This window comes from Anomaloglossus baeobatrachus, chromosome 6 (genome assembly GCF_048569485.1).
Source record: "Anomaloglossus baeobatrachus isolate aAnoBae1 chromosome 6, aAnoBae1.hap1, whole genome shotgun sequence".
Classification (NCBI taxonomy): Eukaryota; Metazoa; Chordata; class Amphibia; order Anura; family Aromobatidae; genus Anomaloglossus; species Anomaloglossus baeobatrachus.
This window is the reverse complement of record NC_134358.1, coordinates 418,366,803-418,381,919: the sequence shown is the minus strand read 5'-3', so window position 1 is coordinate 418,381,919 and position 15,117 is coordinate 418,366,803. Positions and strand designations below refer to the sequence as shown.

The 15,117-nt window shown below is 40.1% G+C and overlaps 1 protein-coding gene across 1 annotated transcript in view; it reads right to left on the bottom strand.

The window, feature by feature from the left end:
* CNTNAP2 (contactin associated protein 2) overlaps window positions 1-15,117 on the bottom strand; it is a 2,823,191-nt gene that overhangs the window by 2,521,793 nt on the left and 286,281 nt on the right. The gene's annotated exons all lie outside the window — the stretch shown is intronic.

Here is a 15,117-nt window from a genome sequence, read left to right as displayed (position 1 = left end):
TATAAATGCACCTTCTCTGTGATAGTCTCCGTGTTCTATTTTTTTCACAATCAGTCGTACAATGCACAAATCTGGCCTTTATGGAAGAGTGGCAAGGAAAAAGCCATTTCTCAAAGATATCCATAAAAAGTGTCATTTAAAGTTTGCCACAAGCCACCTGGTAGACACACCAAACATGTGGAAGAAGGTGCTCTGGTTAGATGAAACCAAAATCGAACTATCTGGGCACAATGCCAAACGATATGTTTGGCGTAAAAGCAACACATCTCATCACCCTGAATACACCATTCCCACTGTCAAACATAGTGGTGGCAGCATCATGGTTTGGGCCTGCTTTTCTTGAGCAAGCACAGGGAAGATCATTAAAATTGATGGAAGGATGGATGGAGCCAAATACAGGACCATTCTTGAAAAAAACCTGTTGGAGTCTGCAAAAGACCTGAGACTGGAATGGAGATTTGTCTTCCAACAAGACAATGATTCCAAACATAAAGCAAAATGTACAATGGAATGGTTTACAAATAAACGTATCCAGGTGTTAGAAAGGCCAAGTCAAAGTCCAGACCTGAATCCAATCGAGAATCAGTGGAAAGAGCTGAAAACAGCTGTTCACAACGATCTACATCCAACCTCACTCAGCTCCAGCTGTTTTCAAAGGAAGAATGGGCAAGAATTTCAGTCTCTCGATGTGCAAAACTGATAGAGACATACCCCAAGCGACTTGCAGCTGTAATCGCAGCAAAAGGTGGTGCTACAAATTATTAACTTAAAGGTGCCGAATAATATTGCACACCCCAATTTTCAGTTATTTTTTTTTTAAAAAAGTTTAAAATAAGCAATAAATTTCGTTCTCCTTCCCAATTGTGTCCCATTTATTGTTGATTCTTCACCATAACATTAAACTTTTTATCTTTATGTTTGGAGCCTGAAATGTGAGGAAAAGTTGAAAAATTCAAGGGGCCGAATACTTTCACAAGGCACTGTATTTAATCTCTATTGTATCAATAGAAACATCATCTAGCCATGCAAAAAGCAAACCTTAATTGAGGATCATCGATGGAAAATTAAAAAAGTTACAGTTCTGAGAAAATGGCAACACAACTTATTCTTATAAAGTTTGTATTTTTTTTAACTTGCAATAAAAACTATGCAAGTTTGATATCATCTCAATCATACTAGCCTCCAAAATCATGTTTCTAAGGCATTTTTACAATGAATGCTGTAATAAATGAACCCTAAAATACATTGGCACAATTGAATTTTTTCCCCATTTCCCCTCACTGGAATATTCTTCCCATTTTTCAGTGCATTGTATGGTAAACTATAGGCCGTCGTGCAGAACAAAAGCTTGTTCTGCAAAAATCAAATCCTTAAATGGCTATGTCGATATTTGAACATGATACTTATTAAAGTATATATACAGACTTATTAAAGTTGCATTGAAATGTTCTAATTTTTTTTACATATTTTCTTATATAGTTTGTGGTTGCAGGCTGCTCTCTAGAAATATGCACTTTTCTATTAAGGTGGTCTTTCTCTAAGCATTGTGAATTAATAATGACAGATTGAGTGATACTTTGCACTTATCCTTATCCGGGAACTTCTTGATTAATTGGTTGCCTTGAGCCTCACTCTCACCCAGCTAATCTAACAATCAAAACGAATCAGGATACTAATTGAGGCCTCTGCCACACTCACGTGAATTTCACGCACGTGCCGAGAGACACGTATTTTCCCTGCGTGTTGCGTGCAGGTAAGTACGTGTCTCTGGTACGTGCGTGACACGTGTGTTCTACGTGTGCTATCCGCGATAGCACACGTAGAATCAGTAATTATTATACTCACCTGGTCCTTCCTGCTGTCCGCGCTGCTGTCCGTGGTGCTGATCCTCGGTCTCCAGCCCTCCCGTCTCCCCGCTGCTGCTGCTGCCAGGCAGTGAAGTGAATATTCTATGAGATTAATGAGCGGCGGTCGGCAGCAAGAGGCAGCAGCGGCAGAGACAGGAGGGCTGGAGAAGGTGAGTTAATGTTTTTTATTTTTTTCCCTGACATGTGTGTTTACTCCGGCGCGTGTCACACGGGACCGCATCCACACTACACCCGTGTGGTATGGGTGCGGGCCGTGTAACACCCGTGCTGCCGGAGAAAACACTGACATGTCAGCGCTTTGAAAATCGCACACACGTACAAACGCACACGGACACACGTTCCGTGTGGTTTTACGTGTGTGTGCCTGCTACCATAGGGTAGCATTGCTGTACATGTCTCCGTGCCGCCGGTACGTGTAAAAAATGCCAAACACGTGCCGGAGGCACGGATGTGTGGCAGAGGCCTAAAAGGAAGTTCAGTGAAAAAGAACATGATGCTTTGAGGATGTTCTAGCAGGTGTCAATACAACCCGGTTAGGACACCTTCACACATTTTTTAGCAAGTTTCTCTTTTCTTTTCCATTCTAAAATTATATGAATTTCAAACTTTTTTTGTGTCAGCACCTGCTGCATTTTAAAGAAGAAAATGCTAAAATGCTGTGGAAAAAAGCTACAACAAATACATATTTTGTATTGCTTTTCATAAATTTGTACAGTTTCAGCTTACAATGGCCAAGGCACTTTTTCTGTCAAAAGGTGAAATTTATGGTTTGGAAAAACACCACAAATAGTGCAGCAGCTTTCTTTAAGGTATATTTACATAGAGTTTTTTGTAAGAGTTTTTCTGCCTGGAAAAATTGGCATCTAAAAATTGTTTGAAAAAAAGTGATTTTTGGTTCAGTTTTGTAAGAACACGTGTTTTTTATACTATTTTGGTGCATTTTTTTGTATTTTTCAGCATGTATTTTTGTATTTACAAATATAATATGGGGTGTAACAATATTGTGTGTTTTAGCACATTTTTGCGCAAAAAAGCTTACAAAAAATGCATCAAAAACCATAATACAAACTGAAACAAAACTTCATGTTTTTACAAAAAGTGTGTAAAGCAGATAATTGATATGAAGCTCTTTCAAACATGAAATAAAAAATATGTAGAGGGAACAATGACCTGCGCTGTGTAGGCATGTTTTTTCATACAAATGAATAGGAAGCTTATTGCTAGAAGATGTGATGCATTTTTAGCAAGTACCATATTTTTTGCTTTATAATATGCACCTGATTATAAGACGCACCCCCTAATTTGGTGAAGGAAAAGAATTTATTTTTTTTAATGTTAAATGGGGTCCATCTTATAATGCCAGTGTCCGTCTAACAAATCATATAGGGTATATGTCCCTTATAGCCCCCATCCTAAAATTAGCCCCCCTTAATCTGGATATGGCCCCCTTATATTGAATATAGCCCCCTTGTGCTGGGATACGCCCCCCTGTGCTGCCCATGGCCCCTATAGATGGGACATCTCCCCTGTGTTTGATATGGCCCTCCTACAGCTGGCCATGCCCCTATAGATGGGACATCTCCCCTGTGTTTGATATGGCCCCCATACAGCTGCCCATGGTCCCTATAGATGGCACATCTCCCCTGTTAGATATGGCCCCCATACAGCTGCCCATGACCCCTATAGATGGGACATCTCCCCTGTGTTTGATATGGCCCCCATACAGCTGCCCATGGCTCCTATAGATGGCACATCTCCCCTGTTAGACATGGCCCCCATACAGCTGCCCATGGCTCCTATAGATGGCACATCTCCCCTGTGTTAGATATCGCCCCCAGGCTGCTGCCCATAATAAAATAAAACACTCTTTCCTTACCTTCTCAGCGCTGTCCCTCCTGTGTCTCCCTCCTTGCAGTTGAGCTCCGGCTTCCTGCAGTTCCTGGTTCTTGCTGCCGGTCATGTGATCGGCACGGCAGAGTGATATCATCTCTGCCTTATCACAGACAACAGCAGCAGGAGACCGGAGATCAGTGCTGGAGGTAAGTAAAGATTTTTTATTTTACTATGGGCAGCAGCACGGGGGCCATATCTCACACAGGGGGGATCATGTGCGATCAAAGGGAGCCCAGGCCCATATAATATTCCCCGCTGCCCCAGCCCCTCAGCGTGATGCAGTTTCAGCACCACACTGCTGGACAGCGGCTGTGCATATTATATGAGCGGGAGCAGGAGATCTAACGCTGCAGCTCCCAGCTTTCCATGACCCCAGCAGTGCTCCAGAGCGGACCCTGCAGTATATATATATATATATATATATATGAATACACCCCCCGTATATTCGGTTTAAAAGATGCACCCCCTACTTTCCCCCAAAATTTGGGGGAACAAAAGTGCGTCTTATAAAGCGAAAAATACGGTAATCTGCTGTAAAAAAAATCACATTAAAAATTCATCTGTGTGAATATATCCTAAAATTCTGGGTAAGGTAATGTGCTACAAAGCAGAAGCCTAAATGTTCTCACTGTTAGGGTACGCTCACACAAGCATATGACTTGGACGAGTGTAATGCGAGAAAATCTCGCATTGCACTTGGACCAATATAATTTAGTGAAGGAGAGTAGATGGTCAGTTTTTTCTCATCCAGATTTTTGATAAGAGAAAATCGCAGCATGCTGCAATTGTCAGCGAGAGCCGTGACACCCGCACCCACACAAGTTTATGGGTGTGAGTGAAACATTGCGCTGCACTCGGATGACATCTGAGTGCACTGAGATAATCACATCAGCTGACAATGGAGGAGATGGGGAGATTACTCCCTCCCTCTCCTCCACAGCGCCCACCCTCTCCTCTGCAGCTGTGATCCAACCACAGGATCAGATCACAGTTGCATACACTTGGCTTACGCTCACATCACAGCGGGAGCCGAGGGTAATTAACATATCGCATCTGATTCTTTTGCATCAGATGCCATACCATCATGTGAATTCAGCCTTAGATACATTTTTGAAGCATTTACATATAAAAATTCTTGTGAAATAGGTCAGTCCTAAAATGGCATAAACTTCATGTTGTGAAACTAAAACCTTAACCAATATTGTAATCATCTAAAAATAAACTACATAAAATTTATGAACGTATTGAAATGTAAATACGGTACCATCTCCAATTACAACTATAATTTACCACTGATAGCAAATAAACTGCACTTATCACCTTGGAGCCACCCCTAGGTAGAGATGAGTGGACCATTGAAGTTCGGGTTCGCCTTGTTCATCCAGACTTGAGATAAAGTTCCATTAAGAACATGGACTTGACCTATACCCTAATGGAAGGCACTGATTGTGCAGTTCGGCTCTCTGTCCAATCACAGCCAGCCATTCACAGAGCACTTAAGGAGGAGGGAGGGTGAGGTTTTTGTGGTTTTTTTTTGGACACATCTGATAATGCTAATTTAACTTCTTGTGAGAGCCTTTCAGAGACTGCAAGTGGGTCACACTGAGCCAAGCACCAAACATATCCAAGCACACTAATGCCCAGTCAAGTCGTTGGCATATGTACAGCACCCAAACTACAAACTCGGACATTAATTTTTTTAAATGTCTGTGTTCGATACATACCCCAAACTTTACAGTTTAGGTTTGCTCATCACTACATTTGAGCCTTGAGCCTAATGAAAAATCTAAGTTTGGACTTGCTGCCATGAAAACAGAATACATAAGTGATACATAAGTCATACTTATGAGTTCCAACTTGGGCTGCTGTACAAAAATCCTTAGGGTGCCTAATGTTCAGGCACTTGCAGCATAAATACTGATACTTTGTGATTATTTTATACCTTTTTCTGCTTGTTTTCCCTCAGAGTTGTCAGAATTTCCACATTCTCTTTTACAGAAGTATGGATATTGAATTGGATTGGAAGCTCTGCATACTGATACTGCATCACCCTTGTGGTATATACAAGCAGTTCTAGTAATTGCTATTCATGTGGTTTTTCAAGTATAGTTTGTTAGAATGCTGTTTTATGTTAACTGTGGCTTTTTTTTCCCCAGCAGTATACAATTCTCTAAAGCAGTGTGGCACTGAGCGGGTTAAAGGAAAACCGGTCTATGATAAATGAATTGCTTTTACGGACACATTTAGTTAAAGGTCTCTTTTTTTATCTTGAAGAAGGTTAAATACTAAGACTCAATGTGACCTTTGTCTCTCAGATATAAAATCCCCGTCTCTGTGCAGGCCAATGACGTGTCAATATATAGTTTTTGAAAAGGCTGAATAATAAATAAATTTCATTATTCCATCAAGACAGAGAAAAAGCTGACAAGATTGAGAAAGATGTACTCAGATTTCCATCTCCAATGAGAAATCAAGAGTGTGCCAGGAGAAATAAACAGCAAACCAAAGGCCACAATGGCTGATACCATCAGATGTGCAAAAGAAATAGAAAAATTGGACAGATTATGTATAACCTTGCAATTTCAGGTATGTATTTATTATCACTGGTCCAGAAGGCCAATATTAATATTTTCATTCACATCCGTTTATCTAGTTATTACTCTTTCTATACTTCGGTAAAAGGCTCTAAAGGGCAATCCTATGACTGTAAATTTAAACACTGTTATTATATGACATTCAGTCTGGTAGAAATGCAATTTTAATATGATTAATTGTATAGGTTGGGATAAACATATATTTGACTTAATATACATTTTGTATTAATAAAAAACTTCAATTGTTGCTGATATGTACAGGTTCAGTCAGCAGTCTAATGAGTATGGGGGGCCCTGGGCACATTTTTGTCAGGAACAGTATAGATCCGAAGAAAGGATTTTAGTCTAGCACCTGAAGATGGATTATTCCAATTCCAGAATATTCAAGGACTTGATAAAATCATTGTTGTTTTATTAATGTATAAAGATACAAAAAATTAAAATCATCGCGTCTTACGCATTTCAAGCCTAGACAGGGATTATACTTATACATACTTATACTTATACTTATACATACTTATGCTATGAGTAAGAGCCCTGTTTAGGCTTGAAACGCGTAAGATGCGAGGATTTTAATAATTTGTATTTTTATACACTAATAAAACAACAATGATTTTATCGAGTCCTTGAATATTCTGGAATTGGAATAATCCATCTTCAGGTGCTAGACTAAAATCCTTTCTTTGTTTGAACTCCCGGGAACCGGCCCATTGACTGTCCGTGCACTGATCATCTAAATCGGCCACAGCAAATCCAAAGGTGAGCTGATCCAAAAAACCCTTCTCTCTTGACAGTATAGAACCAGCATATCTGATTTTATTGTCTCCCAGAGATAAGCCACCATTTGTCATGGCTGCCTGCCGAGTGATTGACTACACCATGATTGGGCCAACAGTCATCTAATGTGTATGATGGGCTTAAGTGTGAGATATTACAAGAAAGTGTATTACACAGATATTTATTTAGGGGCGCTACAAAAGAAAAAAAATAAGAAAGGAATAATCAACTTATCGAGTCTCCTGCATGGCTCAAATGCTACTGCCGTAGCCGCTAATTAAGCCTCATACATACTCACTGCTTTCCCCACCCACTGGCATTTCTGATTGACTGCAGTAGGACCCTCTCTGACAGAGTTATACTGGTTTAAAAAAAATAAATAAATAAAAATGGTGTGTGTGTTCTGCCAGGAGATACAAATTCGGTACTAAAATCTGGTGCAGACATTTCAGCACCAAATTTGCACCTGATGGCAGAAAACTGCAGCAAAGCGGCGTCAAAACTGTTTTTGTGCATTTTTTTTACCAAGAGATGCAGATTTGGTGCAGAAATTTTTACACCAAATTCCTGCACCCAATCTACACCTCCTGGCAAAAAAAAAAAAATCACATCAAAATTGCATGCGTTTGCCAAAAGATGCAGATTTTTTGCCAGCAGCAAATCTGCATCTCTTTGCAAAAAAATGCAGTTTTTTTTGCCAGGAAATACAAGTCTGTGAACTCAGTGACCTCACTGAGGTGAGGTCGCTGAGTTCATTGAGGTCCCCTGAAGTCAGGTTACCTATGGTCACAGGTGTAGGGCCGGTTGAACCTTCAGCTGTGACCGCAAATAACCTGAGTGATGTCACTGCTGATTGCTAAGGCTCAATCTCAGCCTGAACTTACAGCATGCGGTCATGTTCTATGGCCGCACGTTGTCAGTTCAGATGTAGCATAGCTGGAATCATTGTGGGACCTCATATGGATTACATCAGACTTGTGTCTTTTGGGGTTAATAAATTGGTGAAAGAGGGTTTTTTTTATTTTATTTCAAATAAAGAATTTTTTTGGTATTTGTGTTAATTTCTTTTCACTTACAGATTAGTAATAGGAGGTCTCATAGATACCTCCAAATATTAATATATGGATTAGTGGCAGCTTTTGGCTGCCATTAACTCCTTATTACCCTGATTGCCGCCACACGAGGGCAATTGAGAAGAGCCAGGTAAAGTTCTGGGATTGTCATATCTAATGAATGGGGCAATCCTGGGCAGCTGCAGGCTGCTATTTTCATGCTGAAGAGGCCCAATAAGCATGGGTCTCCCCAGCCTAAGAATACTAGCCCTCATCTCAGCTGTTGGGCTTTATCTTGACTGGGTATCAAAATTGGGGGGACCGCATGTCAGTTTTTAAATTATTTATTAAGCTGCATGTGGCTCCTTTTATTTTGCTATACAGCCAAGATAACAGCAAAGCTGGGGGGCCTGCAGCCTGTGTCTGGTCTGTTATCAATATATAAGGGGACCACACAGGATTTTTATTTATTTATTTATTTTACACCAGTATAATGCTGTCAGAGATAATGGGGGTGCAGTGTGACTGCAGCCAATCAAAGATGCCAGTGGGCAGAGAAAGCAGTGAACACCATTTTACTTCCATTTTTTACATTGATTTCCCTGGCCAATCACAGCCATGCCAATACTTGACATGGCTGTGATGGGGCCGGGAGAGAATTGTTTCTGCATACACCGATTCAAACCAAACATTTCCGACTTTTTAGTCAAATGTTTGGTTTTCTGATCCTGCCAAGGATTGTACAATTTTATAAATTTCTGATCTTTTCTGATCAAGATCGCTCATCTCTAGTTACAAACTGATTTCAGTCTGAGCAGAGCTGTAGTATAAAGTATTGACATCATGTGTTTGTGATGTGACAGGAGGTCGATTTTAAATTACCTTACAATTCCAATTGACAATTCAGCTGAGGTCGGATTACTACATCCATGTTCCTTGGTCTGAGTGCGGACCGCCACTAGGTCTCCTGACCTGATCTCAACAGCCTCAGTTGAGACTTTTGAGTTGAAGTTGGGAAACCTATGGCCAGTCTGTTCATTGCAGTTGCAACTTGGACCAAGAAACATGTGTTTGGGAATATGGCTAAGCTGTGGTATCTGTCCTATGCACTAAATCTGTGCCCTTATGAGCTAAAAGGATAAACTCAGGCAATAATAACCTACCACTACTGAAAGTCCAGCTCATCTTTTATTAGACATTTTAGTATTTAGAAATATTATTAAAAGGTTTTGTAACAGTAAACTAAATGCATTTAAGAAAACAAGTTATTTCCAAACATTGGATTTCCATTACCAGTTCCATTACTATTTTGAACTGTTACTGTGTTTTTGTTATATAACATACTTCAAAGAAATCAACTGCCCCTTGTGAAATATTTCATTGCAACATTATTAAAATTGTTCCCATGCCTCGAATATTTTAGTTTTTTGAAAGGTTTCTAAAGCACCAATTGTTGTTTGCATCAAATTACATGAAGGAGCAGGGAAAGAAAATGGTATTTTATTCTACACCCTGGTATAGTATGTTATATTTAAGAATGTATTTAACCTTTCAAGCAAAAACTACTTTATATCTATTGAATAAGTGTATAGAGTTCTCACTAAATATTAAATAGTTTGTACTATTTATTGTTATTTCCATAATACTTTAAATCTTCATTACCAAATAGTAGTATATAGCAAATACATGTCAAAGGTCACCTAAGTGTCATTGATATTTGTAATTGAAAGCTGCTTAATAATGATATGGTGCTTATCATACTATATGTATTTACAGTTTTAGCTTTCTGGTCAAGGGGATAAGACTATGGAATAGCTGATATAAATATACTGAGAATTTAAAGAGGTTGTCCACTAGTTTTACATTGATGGCCAATCCTTAGAAGAGGTCATCATCATCAATATCTGATTGGCTGGGGTCCGACACTCTGCACCTTCACCAATCAGCTGTTCTCAGTGCTGGTGGTGGCAATAAGCGTCCGGAAATGCTCAGTTCTTGAGCTCCTCCGTCATCTGATAGCAGCCACAGCTGGGTACTGTACATCTGACTCCTATTGATTTGAATGGTTGCGGATCTGCAGTACCCGGCTACATCCACTATTAGAGGACTGGGTGTTTCTGGCTCCCTGCTGCCACTGCTGGGACTGAGAGCAGCTGATCGGCAAGGGTGCTGGGTGACATACCCCGGCCGATCAGACATTGATGACTTATCCTAAGGAGAGATGAGCAGTTCCATCGAGGTTTGGTTCGCCAGCAGCAAACGAGCTTAGCTCCACAGGCTCAAACTTGATCTGAACCCCAGAACTCCAGGTCAAGTCACTGATTGGCAGCTTAAGTCTCCACCCACATACAGCCAGCCATAAGCAGAATACTTCTGGGGGAGGCTGAGTGGGTTTTTTCAAACTTTTTTTTGTTGTACCTGTCGCGCCCACGGAAGGGGGTACTCGGTCCCGGGCAGTTGCAAATGAGAATGTCACTCTGGTGGCCGTTGCCCGGTACCATGCCCTGGGGCTTCTTTTGTAAAAGGGGAGTGTTAGGCCTTCCGCAGGTAGGGCCGTGCCTGGGAGATGTTACAGGGTAATAACTGAGACCACACCAGGTTGTCTTGAACAGTCTCTACTCACTCAGACACTTGGATTACTGGTTCAAGTCCCATGGAGTATCAGTGCCAATGTAGTGACCCAGGTTAATCTGTCCCCGGCACTCTCTGTTGGTTTAGTCCCCGTAGTGTGGAGCATTTAGGGCCCAACTGTCCCTTTTGGGGGTACAGTCTCCTTCTCTGTACGGCAGGCAGTGCGGACCCTGTGGGGAGGTAAGTGTCCAAACCCCAATCCTAGTTTACTGCTGATGCCCCCGGATTATATTATTCAGTGAAGTCCATGAAGGTGTCCTCACCGTGCAGGTGATTATCAAGTCGTGTAAAACTGGCACCTGATCTAGGGCCCTGTGCACCATGCGTGCTCCGGTCCCAGCGGTATCTGCCTGTACCCGACCTGACGACCTCTCTCCCGTGTCCCAGGGTCACCGTTGCACCGACCCAGCTCCGGCACGTCCGCACACCTCTCTGTGTGGCGCACTTCTCTCTACTGACTGCTGACCCCTCCCACCAGGCTGGCTAATCCTGGGACTCATTCCTTCCCATGGCGACCATCCCCTTTCATGGTTAACCCTCTATGCCCGGTGTGAAAAACTAAGATTTTGGTTATGCAAGAGGATGCAGTTCCTTGTAGTGCCTTGAGTAGCTCAGGGGCACTACACACCCTACATCTGAGCCCATCATTGTTACCCTCAGTGTGTGCTGTTCAAATGCTGCATGCAGCTCGCACAGGGCTGAGCACCAAGCGTACATGAGCACAACATTGCTCGCACGAGCATCTGATCCATGAAACCGAACCTTGATTTTAAAATTTGGTGTTTGGCTTGAAAACTAGATATTCAGTACAGGTCATCAATGTTAAAGTAGGGTCCAACCTCTTTTAATACTTAAAATAAAGTTACTATATCTATGGTTACATGTAAAGATTATTAAAGTGCATGTGAAAGTGCTCATAGATCAAAGGGTAAAGTCATTTTGTAGATCACTTGCTCAAAGTTTAGGTATGTGTGTGGCAGTCTTCTTCTTCACTAACAGGACATTATCAATGTCTGTCATGTTGCAGTATCACAAGGCAGCTGCAACCACGTTATGGTCTTTATATTAACAAGCTAAGTTCACAGTGAATCTGCCCCTCTCCCCTTGAAGTCTCTTAATCAATGCTGAGGCTGCAGTAATCACAGGACATTATTGAATGTAGGTTACCAATATAGACATATACACTGCTCATCATTTCAATTCTTTCATCTTTCTCAATTATAGATCCATAAAATTAGTGACCCTGTTTAAACAAATGCTAAATTTCCAAAGATTACAAGTCTAATGGAATAGCAACTTTACAGATGTTTTTCACCAAACACTCCCACATTATTAAATCAGAAATCTGCCTAGTTAAGCATTAATGACCATTTAGGAGTCTGATGACTGGTGACAATTTAACATAGAGATAACAAATTTACTTGGCTAACAACCTTCTCATTAATTCACTACACTAGCTAAGCAATGGCTCAATTAATATTTTACCTTAAAGCAATGCAAAGATGCAAACTATATCTGAGCATGTGTAATATCTTAGGTATCATAAACTACTAAGTATATTCATGTGTGGATTTATACAGTAGGTTTGATAGGGATTATTTTGCTCCAAAAATGGTGGGGCACTATAGTAGGATTAATTTTGGATCTCAGCTCTATTGATTTTCACTTGGAGGGAGATGCTCAACTTGTGTCCTCATTATTTTCCATAGCTGTTTTGGTTGGTTAAAATCAGGAGACATACTTGGCCACTGAATCACTTTCACCACTTTGGCCAATTCTTCAGAAATGTAAGAAATGTGTTTTGGATCATTGTCTTGTTGGAAAAGTGCACATTTACCAATTGCATACAGGGATGGTAGTATCTTCTCTTTCAAAATAGAGCAATACTTCTGTGAATTGATGATACCATCAATGAAATGTAGTTCCCAAAGGAGCACTAATGTAGCCCCACAAAAGGACACAGCTGCCACTATGTTTCACTCTAGGCACCATGCATTTAAAAAAAATGCACATTAACCAAAGGCAGGGTATGGTAGCATCTTGTCTTTCAATATAGTGTAGTACATTTTTGAATTTATGATACTATCAGGGACCTGTAGCTCCTTGACACCAGCAGCACTCATCTAACTCGCTATATCACAAGACTGGAGGACGGCTGACATGGTACTGATATTTAAGGAAAGTAAGAAAGTGGATCCAGGCAACTACTGTCTAGTAAGTATGACATTAGTGGTATGCAACATTTTTGAGGGCTTTATAAGAGATGACCTGCAAAAATATATAATTAATTTAATAACTGACAACCAACATGGATTCAGGGAAGATAAGTTGTGTCTAACCAATATGCTTGGTTTTTACGAGGCGGTAAGAAAGTAATTTGGTGCTCTGTTTAACAATAAAGTTAGTCATTCAAAAAGTCTTGATGTAGTTGTTTTTGATGGAGTATATATTCTCTTTTCCACCAAATAATTTGCATAAAACTGAAGATTTTTTAATTAAAGTCTATTATTAACCTTACTTTCATTTTAAGGCTTAAAAAAAGTAAAACAAGTGTATAAAACTCAGACTTGTCAAAAGTTTGAAAATTGTTCTTGTATTCAGTGAGATATTAATTAAAATCGTACGTTTCAAAGGGGTGTACTCATTTATGCTGAGCACTGCACCAAGAGATAATGAGATACCTATTTTAATAGTTACAATGATATTAATATAAATTAATAAACTGTCAATCCATAAATGTTCCGTTTTACTTGTTTTATTAACTGTAAGCACTGATACAGCATATCGCATATTAGTACAGGTAAGGATTTACTCTAATAAAATATCTCATTACTGTAATGTCAAATATTTATATAACTTTGGACCTCTGATCCTACTTAACTGAACTCATTATTGTTGAAAATAAAACTCTCTCACTAGGTCATGAAGGTTTAATCAGTCCAAGCCTAATTTCATTATTAAGTGTTGACCTTCCACACAGCTCAGTACTAATTTGCCAGCCCATCTATAACACTGGCTCCACATGAATTATATTGATAAAAAATACAATTCTGGAACCACAAATATCATTCCACTTTTCCTGCACTTTTGCTTAATTGTATACTGTAAAATATAATTGGTTTCTTTGTTATGCAACAATTGGGCAGTCGGATGCTAAGCATTCCATTAGCTTCGTTCGGAAATATTTCAACACAACAGAAATCCTTTCTTGATTGTAATGATTTATAACTGTAAAATTGTGATGCGGGTCGTGCTGCTTTTTTGTTTTGTCTAGCAAAGCAAGAAAGTCCAAGGTTACCATTGTATATCTGTGCATAAATTATGGGGTCGTTATGTACACAAAGGTCTTGGGAACAATGGAAAAGGAACTTAAAGTGCTTTCTATAGGATTGTATAATGTGTCACCAAACAGAGAAATATTATTGTTTTCATTTTCCATGCTGTTTAGTACCTCTTATAGCTGATATGTCATTTGACCTTTTCAGCTTTGCATTTTTTACTCTGCTATTATAAGATCCTTGAAGAGTTGTCAAGAATAAGAAATGTATATTTACTATATTATGCTCGTTTATACACCACCATCATATTTTGTTGAACTGTACACACATCATCATGATTGTCCCCCATAGGGGATCATAAATTAAATTCCCGTTAACTATTATGTCTTTATATATAAACTGTGTCTATTTTTATTGCTCTAAAGTCCTGGGAAAAAAAGTAAACTTTTGGATGAGCTTGTCCACTATTAAAGGGAACATGTCATGTAAAACACTATATTAATTTGCAGATATGGAGTTAATCTGTAGGTTATTAGCATTTTAAACCTTCTTGATGCTATAACAGTTATGTCACTTACAGCCACACAACTGGGAAGAAAAGAACTCTAACCCCCTTGCAGTCATCAATGTGGCACCAGCATGGGTTCAGTCACAGCTCAGCAAAGTGAGCGATGGCTATAATCGTGCTCCCATTCTGACTGTGCTGGTTCTGTATTAGACCTGGCTATCAGTCAGTGTCAAAGGCACAGTTACAGCTGCACAGATTACACATGAGCAGAGTGAGGTAAAAGGAATCTAGGAGCACTACATATCCATGCTCCTGAGCATGCTCCGCTTGCGGTGGCTGCCTGTCTTCCCCCTGATGTGTGCCTCAGCCACCTGCACATGTGCCAATTTACAGCGTGGTGTGGCCAATCACCGTCACCTGGCCACCAGGTATTTAACCTCCAAATACCTTGGGACATAACATGATTTGCCATCCCTGAGGAAGCTGTGATCTCACCCAGTGAAACACATGTTGGGG